This window comes from Chelonia mydas, chromosome 4 (assembly GCF_015237465.2).
Source record: "Chelonia mydas isolate rCheMyd1 chromosome 4, rCheMyd1.pri.v2, whole genome shotgun sequence".
Lineage (NCBI taxonomy): Eukaryota > Metazoa > Chordata > Testudines > Cheloniidae > Chelonia > Chelonia mydas.
Genome location: NC_057852.1, coordinates 37,169,969 through 37,191,409, shown reverse-complemented (window position 1 = coordinate 37,191,409; position 21,441 = coordinate 37,169,969). Strand labels below are relative to the sequence as shown.

General features: G+C 38.0%; 1 pseudogene; it reads left to right on the top strand.

The window, feature by feature from the left end:
- Nucleotides 1-17,955: 17,955 nt before the first annotated feature.
- On the top strand, nt 17,956-19,707 carry LOC102947805 (annotated as a pseudogene).
- Nucleotides 19,708-21,441: the final 1,734 nt, after the last annotated feature.

The following is a 21,441-nucleotide window of genomic DNA, read 5'->3' as shown; positions in this document are numbered from 1 at the left end:
AATCAGGGAGGATGAGCCCTTCATCTAGCAGTTGAGGTGTGAACACCAAGGGAGGAGAAACTGCTTTTGTAGTTGGCTAGACTTTCACAGTCTTTGTTTAATCTTGACATAATATGTGCAACTTGTTCATTAACTCGGTAAAGGATGAATCAATGGAAAACATCTGGCTACTTTGGGGCTCAAAAACTACATGAGGATTAGACATTCAGCTGAACCTATCGTATTAAAAAAATGGCCTTCGATAAATAGTTGGCTTTGGTTGGAAAAGAGTTCTCCTCATTCTGCTGCACTGTGTAAGTGTAATGGCCCCTGTTGCTAAGAAGGCAAATTTAGCAGCAGCAGCATCAGTCTGAGAATCATTGTGTCAATGAGGAATCTAGGACCAATTTTATAAGCCAGCTGATTCTTGGAGATACTATCTGCAAGGGTGAGGGGAGGTTCCAAGTGTCTTAGATCCAGGCCCGGTTCCTTAATGCCACAGCAGCTTCTATGTTATTTCATTATATTATGAATATGAGCTGCAAGACTCATTGACAGTATGTTTTATAAATCCCTCCCAAATAGTCTTTCACCATTTGTAATTTGACATTGCCTCCTAAGAAATCAGTGACGTAAAACAGGTATGTGTGTGTGGTGTTCTTCACTCAGAAATCAAACCTATTTCAGGGTCAGAGAAATTGCTTTAGCAATATCCCCACATCAGTTAAAAGGTATTTTATTAGTATACATGCCTGAATCTAGTGAAAATGTTTTATAGAAAAAAATACTTTAGGTGATTGGGTTTGGCCTTTAGCCTGTTTCCTACCCCTTGTGTAGGGCCCCAGCATACACACGCCATCCTCACATCAACATGAATACTACAAGATGCTAGTTATTTCCCAAATGGCAGAAAACATCACAGGCTCAGGTTCTGAGTCACTCATGTAAATTACACCATTAAAAAGAATGTATAGTGCGTAAGAGATGATACAATATGGCCCATTGAGTTTCATTCCACCCCAATAAGGCCAGTCCACTTGAGTTCTGTTTTGTGGTTTGGCACAGAAGCCTTTCGTAATGTGTTGAAAGGGCTTCCCTCCCTTTTCTCCATAAGCTTTCCTTCATGGTGCTGTAACTACGAATGTGTTCTTGAAACAGAACATTGTGTACAATATGATTCCTAATGAAATGACCCAGTAAGGAACAATTTATCATAAGTATAGCCTCAGGTTAATATGCACGGAGGCCAAATTCGCCTCTCAGTTCCACCTCTATTACACTTCTGCAACTCTGTTGGCTTCATTTGAGTGACCCTTGATATGCCTCAGTATAAGTGAGAGGAATCAGGCCTGGGAAGACACTGCCTCTGTCGCTTTATTTCAGCCCAAAGTCTCATGGTCTTTCAAGTAACCCTGAACCACTGAAATTTGCTGGAACATCTACTTACAGTTGGAAAGTGTGCTGAATTTAAAAGAGAGTTTACCATGGCAGCAGACAGTACGACTGCAGGGTAGGCTGCAGTTTCAGGTTATTTTGGTTTTGCATCAGAGACCTTCCCTTCCAAAAAGCAGTCTTTCCCTTACTATTTAGCCAGCTCTCTCTCTCTCTTTTTCTCTTTCTTTTCTTTATAAATAATTCCGGTCAAGATCATGCAAATTTTTGAGGAAACTGAGTTCCATGAGGCCACGATCATTCTGTATGTTGCACTTTCTTCGAACATCAGAATTTCACCTCAAGACTTCCATTGCAGATAAAGTTGTGTTCAGCAAAGAGTTTGATTCATGCAGATCACACAAACTGGACCATGCATGCTGTTGTCAGAGCCTGACAATATGCTAGTCCTTGTTAGTGAGTTTCAAGGATTATTATAACTTTTATTTTATTTATGGCAGCATGATGTGCTAGGCACTTTCCAGACAGATAAAAAGAGAAATTCCCTGTCCCTTGCCCCATTAGTGTATGCATGGATCAGAGGGCAGGAAACTACCTTTAGACTCTATCAGACTATTCTCGGGGGATTATTACAGTTGTAAAGCAGGACAAATTTTGGGCGGAAACCACTGAAACTTCTGGAAAAGAGATGAGATAAGCCCCTCAAGAAATTTTAGGAATTTTGTTTAACTAAATTGTCTCAGAGGAAGCATAATAATAATTTAAAAAAAAACTGAAACCAATGTATAGTGGATTTTGGATATACAGAAATTCCTTTTAAAGAAAAGTAGAATGAAATTCCAAGAGCATTATTGTATTATGATAGGGAAAGTGCAATTCCAGTTAGAGCTGCATGAATAGTCCAAAATTTGTTTTTGAATGCTTGTTTGCATTTTAAATGACCTTGTTTGCCCATGCTTACACCCTATTTATGTTTACTTTCCACACATATTTGAACAAGTAAGCTTTACTAGTATGATTTTTTTTATGGAAATTACATTGCTGAGCTATATATGACACATTTGTAGAAAACAAATTTTCAGTCTGCAGAAGAAAGTAGTTGCATTGGATATGCTTGCATGCATATCCAAGAACAGAATAGAAAAAATATCCAGTGATTTATCTGACCAATGACAGCAAAGCAACACAGCTCAAAATTTTGAATATGGAAACAGTTTGATTTGTGACCTTGAAGCAAAAGGGATTTGAAAAAATCTAAATGCACGTGAGAAAATCAAAGTAATCTGCTCAGATACTCCACAAATAGAAAAAGAGACTGAATTTATCAACTAAATTATCTTTGCAGAATTACCTTCTCAGCTCTAGTTATCCATTGTGAGTAACTGAGTGAAAAATAATTACACTGTGGGTCCAGTTCCGGAGTCCTTACTGAAGTGATGCAAGTGGGTGGTTGCCTGATTAAAATGGTACACTACTGGGCCTTCTTACCAGGGCTCCACTACCTAACTACTATAATACATTCTCTCTCTGGCTGTTTTACTGCATCTTGCATGTGTGTCATAATGAATTCAAAACAATGTTAGTTTTAATTAACTTGTCTACCAGGCATTGGTTTTTAAAGTACATATTTATATTTTTAAATCCCCAAATTACTACAGAGATTAATGTTGTTTTATTCTGCTTTATGTCTTTAATCAGTCAAGCCCAAACTCATTTCCAGATATAGGCCAACATTTATTGCATAACACAACTTTCTATCCAGGTACTATATTTTCAGCAAGGTTGACGGTAGTAGCAATGAAACTTGTGCTGAAACAAATTGCAACATATTACATTTTTGTTTTGATAGAATTATGATTTAACAACAGTTCTCTCTCTTCTGTCTAATTTAACTTTGACAATGGTTTTTGAAATTATGACAATATGTGAATATTAGGATTAATAAAACTAAGGACCAGAACCTCCAATGTTATAGGTCAACATGCTTCCTATTAAAATGATGTAACTGCATCTCACCCACACCTAAATTATTCTCAGACCAACCCTGAATACTCAAGCTCAGAATTTCACAATCCCATTTAAGGATTTTTTTTTCCCGAACTGCCTAAGTGACTTAGGAGTCACTGTCAATGAGACTTAGTCTCTTAAGTAGTTAGGTGCTTTGGAATTTTTCCCCCCAGGTTGATGGACTCATGTGCTATAAAGATGTACTCCATGGAGAGAAATCAGTTCCCTAGCTAAAAGTCTATCACATAAATGTCACCCACACTCTGTCTTCCTGCCTGTGAAAGGGCCCCCCAGCAGAGCTGAACATAACAAGTTCTTCACGCACCCACTCACACAGACAACCATACATTTTAACATCCTACATAATAATCAAGTTATGTTTTTCTACAGGCTGGGAAAGAGAGAACTGTGGTGGTGTTTCTGTTTCTTAAACACATGCTACTACAGCAATAGGGACCACATATTTAGCTAGATGAATAAATAGGGGACTCAAATGATGCAACTTTGCAGACAGAAGTTGAGACCTGGTTACACAGGGCCAGATCCTGACCTGACTGGAATTTGGAGAAAAAAAAATTGTACCCCAGAGAATCCTTTCCAGCTTTTTCCAATTAACCTTGTGTATATTGGGACAGTACTTTTGGTGTGTAGGGAGTATTGCATGCATACCCATATAGGGCAGACATTTCCAATAACCATCATACTGCAATTATGGACTTCATTATCAAATTTCAGTACTTTCATTTAAAGAGTTCCCCAGTCAGCAGTGATGCAACAAGTATTTCCATTATCAAATGCTGAAATGCATGCCTTATATCAGCGTGTGGTGGCGGCTACTTGGCAGCTGTCACCACTTGACAGAAGACACAAAGTCACTGGATCTTAATTTTTGGCCCACCATTTAGGCAGCCAATAAAGAGATCAAATATTTACACCTAAACTGTAGAAGAGTAAGCTGTCCTGAAAGACATCTTACAGATGGGGGCTTAGCCAGGTAGACAGTGGTAGGAGACACCTGGGGTTTTCCATTGGGCAGGGTCTTGAGGCATCCTGCACTTGCCTTGCCTGGGGTTTGGACTTCGATGGCCCCTTTGAGTAGGGTGCGGGTGGGAGAAGAAGACCGAGGGTATAGAGAAAGTAGATAAGGAAGTGTTGTTTACTACTTCTTATAACACAAGAACCAGGGTCACCAAATGAAATTAATAGGCAGCAGGTTTAAAACAGACAAAAGGAAGTATTTCTTCACACAACTCAGTCAACCTGTGGAACTCTAGATGGGATACCTGATAGGGTGGGATCTGAGTTACTACAGAGAATTCTTTCTTGAGTGTCTGGCTGTTGAGTCTTGCCCACATGCTCAGGGTTTAGCTGATCGCCATATTTGGGGTCGGGAAGGAATTTTCCTCCAGGGCAGATTGGCAGAGGCCCTGGGGGTTTTTCACCTTCCTCTGCAGCGTGGGGCACGGGTCATTTGCTGGAGGATTCTCTGCCCCTTGAAGTCTTTAAACCACGAGTTGAGGACTTCAATAGCTCAGACATAGTTCAGGGGTTTGTTACAGGAGTGGGTGGGTGAGCTTCTGTGGCCTGCATTGTCTATGAGTCTGAGTCTATGAGATGGAGGAATAATTCAAATTTTTGTTTGGAGCTCAGGTATATTTGGTGAAGTTATAGAGAGCTAGTAGCAGGACAACTAGCATTTCTGTCAGAAACGTCTACTCTTAGAATCTCAAAAGTTTAATTCTGTGTGTGGTTAAGTCATCTAGGGTGTCTGGGGAAATGGTCTTAAAGTAACAGGCCAACATTTTTCTGTGTAGATCCAGTCGAAACTTGGGATTTCCATTCCATGGGAAATTCCAACTTTTGAATTTTTGATCTTTTTGTTCTGAAATGGAATGCAAAGTTGAAATTTCATAATTTCCTTTGAAATGAAATTTCTGGACAAAAAAAAAAACATTTTCACCCTACTGAAACACTTCATTTCAATTTTTTTCCTAAACAAAATTCATTGAAACCAACATGGTCCCACAAAACATTTCAATTTTGACAAATTGAAATTTTCCAATGGAAAAAACATTTCCTGAGAGAACTTCTGACCAGTTCTGCCTCAATTTTAGTGCCTCCATTTCAGGGTGCTCAGTCTGAGATATTTTGCACCTCCCTTTTTAAGGTATGTGACACCGGCAGCTGCCATTGACTTAAATGGAGCTTTGGGTGTTCAGAACTTATGAAAATTAAGCATGATTTTGTCTCCAATTTGGCAGCTAAAAACTGACACACACAATGTTATATGGATGTTATGTAATATTAATGAACATGTTGCTACGCTTACTAATTCTATCTAATGTGTGCCTTGCAAAGGGATTCATGGTACATTACCCAAAACAGAACAGAGAGGGAAGAAGCTAAGACCACTCACTTTTCTAATAACTAGTGCTGCTTCCATTAAAACCTTTCCAGTTTTGTCTTTGGTAATCATAGCTAGATGCAAGTTCTGCAACATTTTCATTGTATCCTATACCTAGTATAGGAAATATGCCAGGAGTTTTTCAGTAACATAATTCAGTTACAAATGTAATTGATTGTATGGGTGCCCACAACAGCTGAGCAAAATAGCTCTTAGAATGTGGTGGCTGGACAATACTAACATAGTAAAGGGTGACTCTTAATTAATGGAATATATATAACGGATGTAATTAAATGGGGATATTTCCTGAGATGCAATACACAGGGGCCATCTGTAGAAGATCTTTTCTTAAAGAAGAGATCAAATAAAACAAACACAGTCAAAATGAAAGTGGAAAAACTGAAAGGCCAAAATATATTGAAACCTCACAGATGTTGCCTAACTCAGATCTGTATATAGGATGTGATTTGAGGTAGTGCTGCCAGATGTGACCTTGGTTAACCAATCAAAAATAATAATAAATGAATAGAAAGAGGTATCATGATGCAAATAAGCAACTGACACTCCAGACTGTGGAGAGTGCTGCCATTAATCTTATTCTAGTAGGAGGGAGTTATACTTTCATATTTTTTCATTATCCTCAAATTTAAAACTTTGACAAGTTTAAAAACTGAAACAAATGTATTCAAAACTCCGTGTAACAACTGTGGCCTGCTGAATGGAATTAGACTAGAGGAACACTGGCACTTAAGCCAAATGAAACTACTCGATCCATACTGATTCATGAACTTGTCATCAAGAAATACAAAAAGCTGCAGGGATCGTAAATCATATTGTGTTATGGATAAATTAAGTTTCACAACTTAAGCTTGTGAAATTACTCCCATAACAAAAATACAAAACAAATCAATCAAAAGAAAAACCACAAATGAGTAAAGCATATTGAAAATGTAATAACACAGCGTATTGCTACTTTTCAAGAGTTCTCAATGAAAATGAAGAATTTTTAGATATTGCAAGGTCACTGTCACCTTAATTGTATCTAATGCAATAATGGTTTCACAGCATGGAGGTACTCCCTCAAAAGAAAAAAAGTCACTACACTCTTGGGCACGACTAGAGACTACCAGAATCACCATGCTAGCAATACTAAGTTGTTCCTGCTACATGTCTGGGAAGGGTTGGGAGTCTGCTTTATCTTACACCTTCTTTCTCATTCCTCATGGTTGTCATCGGACTACCACTCTGTTTTTTTCTGAAGCTCTCAGACTGTGTATTTGCTTACTGATATAAATCTTATATTATGTCTGAATTTTACGCTTTGTGTCCATAATACCTCAAAAGCAAAAGCTATAGCAAAAGCTGCACCTGGAAGGTGTAACACACTAAATAAGGACTGGATTCTCAAAAGGGAATTGAATGCCCAGATTTCATTAACTCCCTCCACCATCACCTCCAACACCAATGACTTTCTCAAACAGATTCATTTTGAGTTGAAAATGTTTTGTTTCAGCCCAAAGATGAATTTTGTTATTTCTAATTTCTAAGTTGGAGCAAAATTCAAAACGAAAAACTATGAACAGACGCTTTTCCCAAATGTATTCAAAATTATTTGCTGTGCTCTCCAGCACCTTTCACAAGCGCTAAAGAAGCAGGTGCCTGGGGCGGCTAAAGAAGCAGGTGCCTGGGGCGACGAATCTGAAGGTGCGGCACGCACTCAGATTCTCGGCAGCAGCTTCTTTATTTTTTCTCCTTCAGCGGCTGCTTTTTTTTCCTTTGCTTCACAGCTTGGGGTAGCAAAAAAGGTAGTGCCGGCCCTAACTAAATTCACACAATACATTTTTCCTTTAAAATTTAATTACTTCTCCCGCTATTATGGATACTGGGCCATCCACAAGATAAAATGCAGCAAAATCAGTCCTCCCTGCTGGAATTTTAAACAAATGTGATGTTTTCAATTAATTGTGTTAAATCTTCAGCTCTCTGGGCCGGCTCTTTTGCCTAATCTCCTTTTGAACCTTTTAGTTCCACCACTGTCCACAGAATGACAAGAGTTTGTATGTATGCAGTGTTGTAGTCATGTTGGTCCCAAGATATTAGAGCTCTATGTAAGCCTGAAAACTTGTCTCTCTCACCATCAGAAGTTGGCCTGTTAAAAAGATATTATTTCACCCACCTTGTCTCTGAGTTTGTACCGCATTTATCGACATCAGCCAACTGACATTATGCAGCAGAGCTAGAATGACTTCACAAATTGTATCATGGTCTGGCTGGATTATTTTGGGAAAATCCATAAATGCAAAAACCCTGTCCCATAACTTATTAGTTTGTATGGCTAGTCTAGCCTTCCTAGAAAAGGTGCATGACAACTGTTAAAAGAGATCCACAATTACTAAAACAGACTTGTTTCTATTTTCTTTTGCTGAACAGTAACCAGTACATACTAATTAAATAAGGACAGCTGTACTTCTGATTTTTCAAAGGTGTTCTGGCAGAAAGTTCAGGTGTTTTTCATAAAAACATTCTTACAAACATAGCCAGTAGTTCTTGATGTGTCTTTTAATATCAAACAGTATAACACAACTCAGTGAGGCAAGTGCTATAATGTTGCTGATAGCTGAAATCAGTAATCTAAAATTGAATATTACTCATTGTAAGTGGTTTCTATAAACATTTGTCACACTGCGGAACTCCACATGCTTTGCTATTTAGAAGATCTTCTATGTATGGCCACCTAAGGGATAACCCACTGTGGTAATGACAGCGTCATTACATCATCATCCACTATAGCTGATGTCCTAAAGTAACTGCTCAGACTGAGGAGGCAGGCATTCTAGTTGATATACTGTTTAAAGATTCCTGAGCCATAGAAAGGAATACTAAAGATGACGCTTGCTGCTACATACAGCTTCCACTGTAAGAGCCACACTGCATCATTGATCCATGTATGAATTTCTGTTTGTTGAGTATTGGGTAATCTGACCTCTTGTTGAAACTGTCCACCTAAACCTAAAGTTCATTGGCTGGTCTGAAGCCTCTTAAACTCAGTGGAAAGATCAAAACTGAATTAGTTTGAACATGTGAATATATAATTTCAATATTTTTAATTGGGAACATTCACCTAGCCCTACCTATGACATATGCATCAGTGTTGTACCTACAAAATGAGATAGAAAAACATCACAAAAAATCACTCAAAAGGTTCTTTTAAAATTCAGTTTATAAATGCAGTCACAAACTCAGTGAAAGGCATTTCCTGTGAATTAATGATCCTCTGCTTTCCCTCAAGTGAAAACCTCTTTCCAGCCCCTTGTTATTCTAGGAAGTGCCCTCCAACCTGATCATTATTTCTTAATTGAGATAATAAAGAGCAAGTCTGGATGTACACACATCAAGCTTTGGCTTAGCCATGATATAGGTGACCTGGCACTAATTCTCAATCCACACATGGTCAGAATACACAGCATTTGCAATCGATGACTGAATTTGTGACATACCAATTACACAATGGCAAGAAACTCAGTCTTTCCGCAGGATATTGGAGTTGTGCAGATTAGCAATTTTGACAAAGGCTAATTCCTGAAATGTTTCACTTTCCTCTTCTTATGAACAGGGATTAAAATTGATTGAATCTGAAGTGTTTTTTCTTGCCTTCCTCATCTAAAAGGAAGCTAGGTAAATCGGTTGGTATTGGGTAATATAGTGTCTCCAAGACGGTGTCATCTTGGAAATGTAAGAGGTACAATTCCAAAGCTTTCAGAAAAGGAGGGAGGCAAGGAAGCTTCTTGTTTACATAGGTAGAGAGCTAAAGCTTTTTTAAAAGAATTGACTTTTGTAAAATAAATATATATGGACTTGTATCTTATTAATGTACATGATGGCACTCTGTTAGTAAAATCAGGATAAAGAGATTATAGGCAAACAAAATACTAATGTAAGTACTGTAGACTGCAAGTCCCATTGATTTAAATGAAGTTGTATCTGCTTTACCCAGGACTGAATTGAACTCTCCCTGTACAAACTTGTAAAAAAATCCACCTCTCAAAGGGAATTCTAGGTTCCCTAGATGAATTTTTCCTCATTTTCTCTGGATGAAATAAGAGACCTACATTGAAAAAATATGTGTTGGATATTAACGCAGCACCTAATATTCTCATAAAGTTCATTGATTCTCTTGTAAATATTCTTTGTATGTGAGAATATACTGCCAACTATAGCCTGAAATCGCTTATTGAATAACATAGCAGAATCTCATTTAAAGATACTCTAAGGAAAAGAACAGCATTTGACGTATATCCAACAAAGTTTTCCCCTCCTACACCCCCAATCACACTTTGAACATGGCATTAAAATCTTCCAAGTGTATCCACGTTAATAGCAACCTTGCTGCTGGCTAAACCATATGTTCAGACACTCAAAGGTTAGCACATATTGCAGAAATACTTTAAAGTAAAGTATCTATAAGTCATAAAGAATCTATTTATTAACTACAAAACATACTATACCATATTGGCCATCTCTCACAAAGCTTTACCTTTTTGAGGACACAACCTATAGCTTCTTGTCTATTGCTAAATACCCCAGGAATCATTTCCTTTTTCTACAGGAAACAGAGAGGAAGTAGAAGTCTGAAAACGCTTATGGTGGTGCAGGCCTTCAAATCTTCAGCAAGAGATTCTACAGTCTTCATCACTCATGTATATAAAAGCTTCTCAGTTCACAATTTAAAGGGCTGATGTCAAGTATTTCAAGCCTCACATTATATATTTCAGAGAAGCAGCCGTGTTAGTCTGTATCCGCAAAAAGAACAGGAGTACTTGTGGCACCTTAGAGACTAACAGATTTATTTGAGCATAAGCTTTCGTGGGCTAAAACCCACTTCATCAGATGCATGCAGTGGAAAATACAGTGCATGCATCTGATGAAGTGGGTTTTAGCCCACGAAAGCTTATGCTCAAATAAATTTGTTAGTCTCTAAGGTGCCACAAGTACTCCTGTTCTTTTTACATTATATATTGTAAATGTTATGGTATGTCAGTGAAATTAACTTCACTCAATTATACCCACTTATTTGACTTTATCAATAAGCAGAGGAAAAACAGAGTATATGGTTGTGATGCTCTATGATTCAATATCACCATTTATAGCATTGATATTTCTACTGTTATACAGTTGCAATGAATCTTGGACAAAGTCTATCCTGTAAGGTGTCAATGGAAAAGTTCTGATTTGCTAAATAAGATTATCCTGTTTAAATCCATGTGTCATCACTGTATCTGAAGTTATGAATATTGGCGATGTATCTGTATCTCAAATGTGTTTGTTCCTGGGGTAACACCTACAAGGTAGCTTATATCCAATCTTGCCAGCCCATTGTGCACGGACTGTTCAAGCTCGATGGCCCATTAAGGATGCTTTGCTCTAACAATAGGCCATAGAAGAAACTCATCTCACCCAGTAAGCCTTCCTGTGGATGCCTCAGCAAAAATATGGGTAATGGCTGCCCCTGTGAGTCATCAAAATGTGTAAGGACATGATATGCTCATGTGACCCTGGAATCCATCTTAGAGTAGTAACTTTCCACAAACTGAGGCTGAGAGCTTTGTTTATGCCAGTAAATTTCCAGGCACATGGCAAATGGTATAAAAGACCCCTGAGATATCTCCATTTTGCCTCTTTCCTGCTCTGATAGTATGGACTTACAATGAAAAGAAGCATTTTGAACTATGGACTGAGGACCTTCCAATCTTTTGGAAATTACCAGAGAGACTTTACAAGCTAGCAGACTATTCCATCAGTGTTACAAACTTTGCAATTATGTATATTTATATGATCTATTAATCATCATTAACTCTCTTCTTCCTTCCTTTTATTAATAAACCTTTAGGTTTTTGTTACTAAAGGATTGACATTAGCATGATTATTGAGTAAGATCTGAGCTATGTGGCTGATCTCTTGGGATTAGAGGACCTTATATGTGATGAAATTGGTTTTCAGTAATCACTCATCATGGTGTCCAGTGTCTTGGTGGTAAGACAAGGGTTGGAATGCCTAAGGAGACTGCATCTTTGACTTCCTGTTAACCAGTGTGGTGAGACAGAAGTTTACTTTTGTTAATGGCTTGGTATAATAACCACCAGTTTGGGGTGAGACTGCCCTATTTCCCAGCAGTTTGTCCTGAGTCTGGTATTCTCAGCTGTGACTCACTGGGGCCTGGTGACAATGGTATGTAATTTTATTAATATGAACACTGAATAAGTATCCTTGATACTAAATGGGCAGAACAGATAATACCAAAAATGCAAAGTTTCAAGTATCTGGGTTCCAGAATCTGAGAAAATGGGTTATGGAGGATGAAATTATTGCTAGGATGATAATGCCTGATTCAAATGGAGAGAGATAAGTGATGTAGCACGTGATAGAAAGATACCAGTAAGATTTAAAGGGAAAGTCTATAAACCGGTGATCTGTCCAGTTTTAACCTATGCACTGCGTGTTAAGCAACAAAGAAGAAGCATGAGCAAATGATCTGTTCCACAGAAATGTCAATATTGAGATGGATGAGTGGTGTAAGCAAGAAATACCACATGAAAAATGTATATATTATAGACATACTGAATGTAACATCCATAAATGAAAAAATGAGGGAGTGAAGGCTGGCTTAGATGGTTCGGTCATGTAAAGTGCAGTCCTGACAACTATGTAGGTAAGATGGTCCAGTAGACCAAGACGAAGGAAAAAGACAAAGAGGCCAACCCAAGAAGAAATGGTGGGATGCAATAAATGGACACATTAGCATGTCGTGTGATAGAAGATATGGCATTGAACAGAGCACTTTGGCAGGAGAGGACTTGTAGAGCAGACCCCATTTGATGGGATTAACACAAGGAAGAAGAAGATTTGACTTTATCATTATCAATCCCTCCACCTGTCAAAACCTAAGGAGAATAACTAATTGTTCATCGTTTCCAGGACTGTCCTAGGTGGGGGCCCCAAGAGTTGATGGTGGTCAGTTTACCAATATAAGTCTACTGGGAGAGATTGAGTCATTTGGGGCTAAGGTATCCCCACTATGTTGATAATTCTAGTTCTATACTTCTCTTCTTTATCTCTATCCTAGACTCTGCAGTATACTTGTTTTGCCCAGTTTCAAGGTGAAAGAAGAGTCTGGATGAAAGCTAGCTGGCTTAAGCTCATTCCAAACAAGAAAAAGTCAGTACTGGTAGGTAGGAAGCAGCATCTAGAGGGACTTCTGGGAACTGTGATTGGTCCCTCAATTGAGAAAGTATATCGAACATTGTGAATCAGTGGGGAAAAATGATTAAATCTTAATGGGATCCATCAGTGCAGAGATGACCCATCCTGCCAACAGTGGAGGGGTGGGGCGCAGAGTGAGGGCAACTCATTTCAACAGTGTGACTGAGCATGCTCTGTCAGACTCTCACGTTACCTCTGCATCAGTGCTCCAAGGTAACTAACAGTGTCTTGAAGTGCCTTGTATCACGTTCAGCCTGCTGGCTCAGTGACTGTGATCTTACATGTCTATTATGGACCTCAAAAAAGTTAACCATGCTTTTGATGCTGCCAGGCTGAGCTGTTTTCTGAGGAGCTTATGGAGGTGTTCACCAGTGCACCTAGCTGCCTTTTAATTGTAGCAGGTAAGAGTGAGCAGATAACACCTGTGCTCCACATTCTCCAGTGGCTTCTTATTCACCCCGGGTGCAACTCAAGACAATTGTCACCAATGAAGCCCCAAATGGTTTGGCAGTAAATAAGTTATCTTTGAAATGCTCTCTACCACTACGTCCTATTTGTGGTAAGTTCCATTCAGACAGTGGACTCCTGTGTCACTCCTCAGAGCTGAACTTCTGGCAGTTGTGGGTAGCCAGGCATTCTCAGGGGATGGTCCACAGATTTGGATTTCATTCCCTCTCATGATCTGTGAAAGCCAGAGTTTAACCAGCTTCAGGATGCAGAAAAAGACACATCTGTTCAATTTGGTCTTTATTAGCCAGCAGGGAGTCTCATTGCTGGCTATGGGGAAAAAGGATGGTGGTCAGTTAATTGGCTGGGGATTTACTGGCAGGTGGGGATGTGGGGTGGGGAGTGTCTAGCGTTGTTTTACTGTTAACTGTTGTCCTTTTGCCCACAGGCTGCATGACCATGGCTGAATAATAAGGAAGTCTGAAATAGGACCTAAGTAAAGTAAATCCTGTATGAATCAGCTTTTTATTCATATTGTGATATTTGAGGTTAAAATCACAGTTCCTGTAATAAAACCTTCCAGCAAGTTGCTAGGATTTTCTGAAGCAGAATTAGAGTAGCCAACATGAGCAGTTTAGCTGACCTGTGAAGTCCAGAATGTGATATTGCCCATAAGGTGTTCATATAGGCACTGAAGAACATGTTGATGTCTTGCTATTTGTGCATCTCCTTTTGGATTTTTCTTGCCACATTAATATTATAAGCATTATTGTCCATACAACATTTTGGGGAGATGGGGATAGAGGTATGGGCAGAAGGAGAGAGGCAGAATGTGTGTCTAATGTAAATCACAGTTACTCTAAAAAAGCCATTTAAGATTAAAATGAACATACAGACATCACAATTTGTAATCATGCCCTGTTAGAATCTTTTTGGCAGCATTGTACAAAGAGTGGCTAATCCTCCTTAATCCTTAAGAAGACATTGCAATAACATTCACCATGCTGAACTAATTTAGTAGTAGTGTGAATTATACCGCCTACAGTGTGGTACAGCTCTGAGACATGAAAGGGTTTCATGAGGTGGTGGGGGGAGAGTGTTGGAAGAAGGTCAAGAAAAAAAATCTGATGAAAGAGTAGATACTCAAGCCTGCCAAAGGAAATAGAAAGTTTTGAATTGGTTTTAGTTGTAGCAAAAAAAAAAAAAAAAAAAAGCCCCTTTTTCTTTAAACAGTAAATTGGGTGCTCATAGGTTTATTCCTCAGTAGGGATCTCATTAAGTCAAATTAATGGCTTTTAAAAGTTCCTGTCCTGGGCACAAGATCATATTTGACAAGAAAGTTCAAGATGCAGCTGAACTACTTTACAGTTTTTGTTAACTATAGTAAAAGGATGAAAGCTATATTTTATGGATTGTTGAAACATTTAAAAGCCAGTGATTAAAAAAATAATACAATTTTAAATGAAAGATCAAGTTTTTTCTATTGGATCCTACCCTAGAATTGCATGGGAATAATAATAGATAAGTTCCACAAGTAGCTGTAAGCACTGAGACCTAGTTGCCATGCTGAGGAGACCATCATTCCAAACATGGAAATTTGAGAGCTACAAATAAATATGGTGCAATCTTTCCTCCTTCTGCATAAAATGAATGGAAAAGTAAGGATGGTCTAGTGTTTAGGGTATTAACTGAGACTGGAGAGACCTGGATTCAGTTCTATGCTCTGCCACAGACTTCCTCTGTGACCTTGAGCAAGTCACTTAGTCTTCTGTGCCTCAGTTTCCCATCTGTAAAATGGAGATAATAGCACTTTCCTGCTTCAGGGGGCTGTTGTGTGGATAAATAGAAGTACTATGGTGATGAGAGCCATAGCAGTAGCTTCTGGCACTGGCCAGTGTCAGAAGACAGGTTATGGGGCTAGAAGGCCCTTTGGTCTGACGCGTTATGGCCATTCTTATTTTCTTAGTTCTAAGTCAGACAGAGAGAGAGTTTTGTAAAAATAAGTGAATTCTGGAAATAATAACAGTAGATTTGTCAATGCTGTAGATTTTGAGTTAAAATCTACATTTGTGTTTCCAGAAGACTAGGTAGATTAGTTAAAAAACAGACTAGCCGTAAACATCACAGAACTTTCAGAAAAAAAATGGGTTTTTATTGCTTTATTAATTTTAAAATGCGGTGACTTTATGGAATCACTACAACAAATTGTAAATGATATAAAACTCCTTATCTACCCAAGGCACATATGGAAAAGAGAGGAAATGTTTTAAAAACACTACTGTGCTCTTTTATTTACCAGAATATTTAAGCTAGATTCATACAGGGGGCAGAGGGAAGAACAGTAGTGTATTTTGCAAGACAGCTTTTGTGCCCTAAGCCCACACTCACTGAAGTCAATGGCAAAACTGCCTTTGACTTCAATGGAAGCAGGCCCTAATCCTGTAAACACTTATATAGTGAGTAACTTTATGCATGTGAATCATCCTCTTGACTGCAAGTGCGGTTGTGTATTTACAACAAAATTTAGGACGACTATAGGATTGGGCCTTTAAACTATAAGCTCCTTGCTGTCAAGGACCAGGTTTTCTGTGTTCTGTTCAGTACAAAGCACACTCTCAGTGTTCAATAAACAATATTAGACAAGAAGCAAGAGGTGCAAAACCATAATCAAATCAGAAATTAAATTTGTGTCTTCTGCTAAATGTACAAATGTACTTCAGTCCTTTTGACTGTGTGCAAAACATGTATTACTATAGGCCACCAAAGCTTGGCACACTTTAAAAAAACAAACAAACAAACAAACCCACCAAGGAAACCAATAAATTTAAAAGGACATTTTATTGGAGTTCTTTAAAGTTTTTGTTGTGTGCTGCTCTTTGCCCTTCCCCCTCTCCCCTTACTTTGCCTTTGGTCTCCTACCCTCTTCCCAATAACAAGTTAGCAGGAGCTTTGAGAAAGGAACCCATTTCTAGCTAATTTAACCAAGCCAAACAGAGAGAAGAAACCAAATCCAAGCCTATAAAATTAAAGGATTTGTTAAAAATCCTGTTTCCTCTACTTTTATCATGTTTTAGTCAAGGTTTATTTTATACTAAGTGTTCTCCCATCTGTGCTTTATAGGCCTCTTCCTGTGTTAGTTCCTCAAGTGCCAATTTGGGAAGGTTATTGTAGGTGAACTATGTAATCTGTTGTTTTTTTCTTTGTGGAGTATGTGTAAGTGTTGCACAAATAGTAAAATGTCTACCCTGCCCACAACTAACCATAATAATTCCTTGAATACTTTCCAGGGCTTTTCCCCATTTGATATATGTGGAAAATGAGACACAACAATTGTGATTTTCCCAGAGTCATGAGTGAAGTAGAGCCCTGATCTCCCAACTCCCCCTCTGCTGTTCTAACCAGTAGACACACCAGCAATTTAGATAGGCTTGAGCAAATCAATTCTGCAAAAGAAAGCATGGAGGCCAGCTTTGGACTCCACAACAAAATTATAATTAAACATAGGGGGCCTATGAGTTTGAATAGGAGCTTGAGTGAGAGAGAATGAGGTTGGGGAAGGGTTAGAAACATTGGTGGAAAAGAGGAGAATCTGGTTCAGTTCAGAGGAATAAGGAAGTGTCACTCTGGCAAAGATTGTGGGTGAAGAGTAACCACTGAGAAGTGCAAACATCCTATAGGTCACTCAATTTTCTCAGCTTATCCAAGTAGAACTTTCAAATATTTTGAGGTTTGCCTATTATTACCTTTGACAGATACTGTAGATTAAGTAGGTATTCAGTACCTAGAGCATCAGTTCCCAAACTGGGGGGGCGTGAAGAAATTCCAAGGGGGGGCATGAGGCTGTGAAATTTTCATAACGAAAAGAAAACTTTATCAGCATAATTTTTTTTTATTTTTCATTATTTATTTACTAGACCAGACAATAAGTTATACATATTCTGTATACATAACTATTCATAAAATTGTCCAATTACAGGCCTATATTATTTAACTACAATGAAGTATTAACAATCTTCTCGTTTTTGATTATGAATATAAGTAGACAAGAATAAAGGTACAAAGTACAATAAGAAAAATACAACTATAAATAAAAGTATATAACTGCAATGTTTTCAAATTTCATACCACAAAATGCGATTTTTTTTATTCTTTTTGTCTTTCGACGTGTAGGAGTGCCTTTTCGGTTGGTGGGGAGGCCGAAGAAGGATGTAGAAAGCTATGGAATTTTTAAAAACTTCCTGGCTCACTCGCAAGAGTGTTCGAGACTGTTCTATCGTGGGAGTGGTTACCTCCACCACTCACCGTGCAAGATCGGCTACGTGCCGGACTGGTGGTGGGGTGTATATATAGGGCAGCACGCGTCCGTACGTAGTAGTAAATAAACATTCACGATAACTCAAATTAACTTGCGTCCATTATTATTCACGAATCAGGACAAATATTTTTATAGATTTTTTTATTAGCATATTATGGCCGCGATTAAGAAAAGGTAGTACAATGAAAACTACATTAAATATGGTTTCACCATGATGGAAAAAAACAGGATGGATCATCCTCAATGCATAGTATACCATGCAGTTCTCGGCAATGATGCCTTGAGACCTAGTCGTCTTGAGAGACACTTGACAAAGAATCACAGCGCTTTGAAAGACAAACCAGAAGATTTTTTTGCTGCTAAACTTCAAAATTTTAAATGCATGAAGCTGGACACTACTGGAGCTTTTCATTAAGCATTGGCTAAAGCGGTAGAAGCATCTTATGAACGAACTGTCATTGCTCATCACTAAAGTCAAGAAAGCACATATAATAGGAGAAATTCTTGTGAAGCCTTGCTTGTTGAAAGCAGCTGATATTGTGCTTAGTGCCGAAAGCAAGAAAAAAATATCAGAAATTTCACTTTCCGACAATTCCGTGAAATGTTGCATCGATGACATGGCGAAAGATCCAAAACTTCAAGTTGTGGAGGCAGGGAAATCTTCTCCTTTTTTCACAATTCAGTGCGGCGATACCACTGACGTAGCACAATGCTGTCAGTTGCTCGTCTACGTTAGATTCATTAATGATGGAACTGTGAAAGAAGAACTGCTTTTTTCGAAGGAATTGATGACCACATCAAAGGCTTCTGATGATATAAAAACGATTTCTGACTTTTTTGAAGAAAATGGACTTTCATGGGAAAAACTGGTTGGTGTATGCACAGACGGTACTCCAGAGATGCTTGGGTCTCACTCTGGATTTGTGACATTGGTGACAGAAAAAAATCCAGCCATAACCACAACTCACTGCGTCATACACAGACAAGTGTTGGCTGCTAAAACCCTTCCAGATAACCTACGTGACTCGTTGAATTTTGCCATCAAAGTTGTCAATTTTGTGAAGAAGAGCATTTTAAATATGAGACTTTTTGCAACTCTTTGCACGGATTTGGGAGCGGATCATAAAATTCTTTTGTTTCACACGGAGGTACGATGGCTTTCCAAAGGGAACATGCTTTCGAGATTATTCGAACTGAAAGACGAAGTGGAAATTTTCCTCCAGCAACAGAAAAAAGAAGAGTTTTATATCATGCATTTATGGACCAAACGTTTCAACTTTCACTGGCATACCTTGTGGACATTTTTGAATCTTTGAACAATCTCAATTTAAGCTGCAAGGAAACAACACTGCAAACATTATAGTGCACCATGATGCCATCAAAGCGTTTACAGAAAAAATCAAGCTTTGGAAAAGTCGATTGCAAGCTCAGATGCCTACCTTTTTGTCTTTTTCAACATTTTCATCACTCGCTGAAAATGAAGGTTTCCAATAACTTTGTAAAGAGGATGCGAAGAACAAAATTGTGTTTCATCTGAACTGCCTTGCTGACGAATTCATCCACTATTTTCCAGACAACTTTTCTGGCAACCCCATTCATAAATTAGCACGTAATCCATTCAGTGTTGATGTCGATTCATTGCCAAAAGTATTGCAAGAACAAGCACTCGAAATGAAATACGATTCAAGTGCGAAAGATATTTTTGAAAACTTAAGCCTAGAGGAATTTTGGATAAAATATTTCCCAATTTACCCAAAAGGTGGAGAAGCGCTACGTATTATTCTTCCATTTTCATCGATGTACCTCTGTGAAAAAAGCTTTTTGTTTAGTCATAATAAAAACAAAACAAAGGAATCGACTGGATGTCGAAAACGATTTGCATTGCACTTTCATCTTTCAAACCTAGGATTTCCCAACTTGTGAAGAAAATGCAGCATCATCCTTCACATTAAATTTGTTTTGTTTATGCTATTTCTTATTTTAAATTACATTTTTATTACATTTTTGTGCCAAGAAAAACTATTTGTGCTTATTTTTAATTTTAAATAAAAAATTTTATACCAAGTTTTTATGTTTATTTTTAATTTTAAATTATGAATTGAATTTGTTAAAAGGGGAGTTGGATGATGGTAAAGGAGAGGTGGGGGGTGTGAGGGTTTCTCGAAAATTAAAGAGGGGGCATGATGCCGAAAAGTTTGGGAACCAATGACCTAGAGACACTTGAATCATACTTTTCTGAATTGTGTAGGCCCATCTGTAGAAAATATTAGAGGTCTATGCAGTCTGGAGCCATTGGATAAAGCAACTTTTTATAAGAAGTAGACCTATAACAAGGAGTCTTACAGTGTGGGTTTTAGTGTCTATAGTTCATGTTTCCCCACTGCTAAATTGGTGCTAAATGAGATGATTATGAGCAGAGATCTTTTAAGGGTCACTAGAGAGTGCTGGGCCTCCAATGTAGACCAAATCCTGTTCTTTATATTTGTTTGCAAAGTATATGTAATTTTTCCTATATTTTTTTCAAGAACAAACACTTCAGTGTGTTTCTGAAAATAAACATTGCTAGCAACCCAGAAGTCATGAGCAAACCTACAATAAGAAACCCATGCAATCAATCCCGCACTAGTGAGAAAGCCTATAATAAACCAGCGTGTGATGGTGCTGGAGAAAAAATATTTAAATATAAAGTTACGGATTTACTTTGAGACTTACAAAGGCTTATTATCAATGACAGAGAGGAGAAAATAATCGTAATAATCATGAAAAGACTGCCTATGTCACTGTACACTGAAAATGGAATGTCTCAAAATGAATATAATCTATGACTTTTTCTTCACTCCAGAGCATGGCACACATTTATTTATACCACATATAGAATTATTAGAAGGAAAAACTGACAAGATTCTACTGTAGTAGGTAAGTGGGTTTTTCTTTCCAATTTAAATCAGGTTTTTCATCGAAGGCTCAGCAATTTATTAAAATTTCTGATTGTTACATTTCCAACCATTCTGACCTCACCACCACCACCCAGGTTCAATATATAACTGTATCTCAGCTTCCTTTGATGCATTAAGACTGAGATGCAAAGACCACCTGATTAATAAATGGAGATGGATAGGGGAAATATTTGTTCAATATTGTGTATTCTGCAGCTCCAGTGTCACTTTGGACTATCAAGAAGGTAGAGATTTTCTCAGCCACAGGTCCTGTGGAAAAAAATTGTGTGTGATCATGTAAAAGAACTGTTACATAATATATGTGCACGGGGGAGCGGAAATGGAAACTAAGGTTTCATTGACCACTTTAATTTTGACATTCCTTAACTGTTGAGTTCTTGATTTTAGCAATCTTAACATTATATTAATGTAGTTTTTTTGTATGTTGTGTTTCTGCATTTTGTGCTATATCCTCCAGTAATGTTGGGGGCTGATTCCTGGAATTCTACTTAAAATAAAATATGAACTATGACAGACTGACAATATCATGAATGAACTTTACTGAATTAAGTTAAAGCTTAATGAATTACTTTTATTACCTTTGGGGTCCATTATATTAAAAATGCAATTGTGTATGTGTTATTTTGGAATTGTATGTATGTACCTTCTCTAGGAAACTGACAAAGGTTATGTCTACACTACAC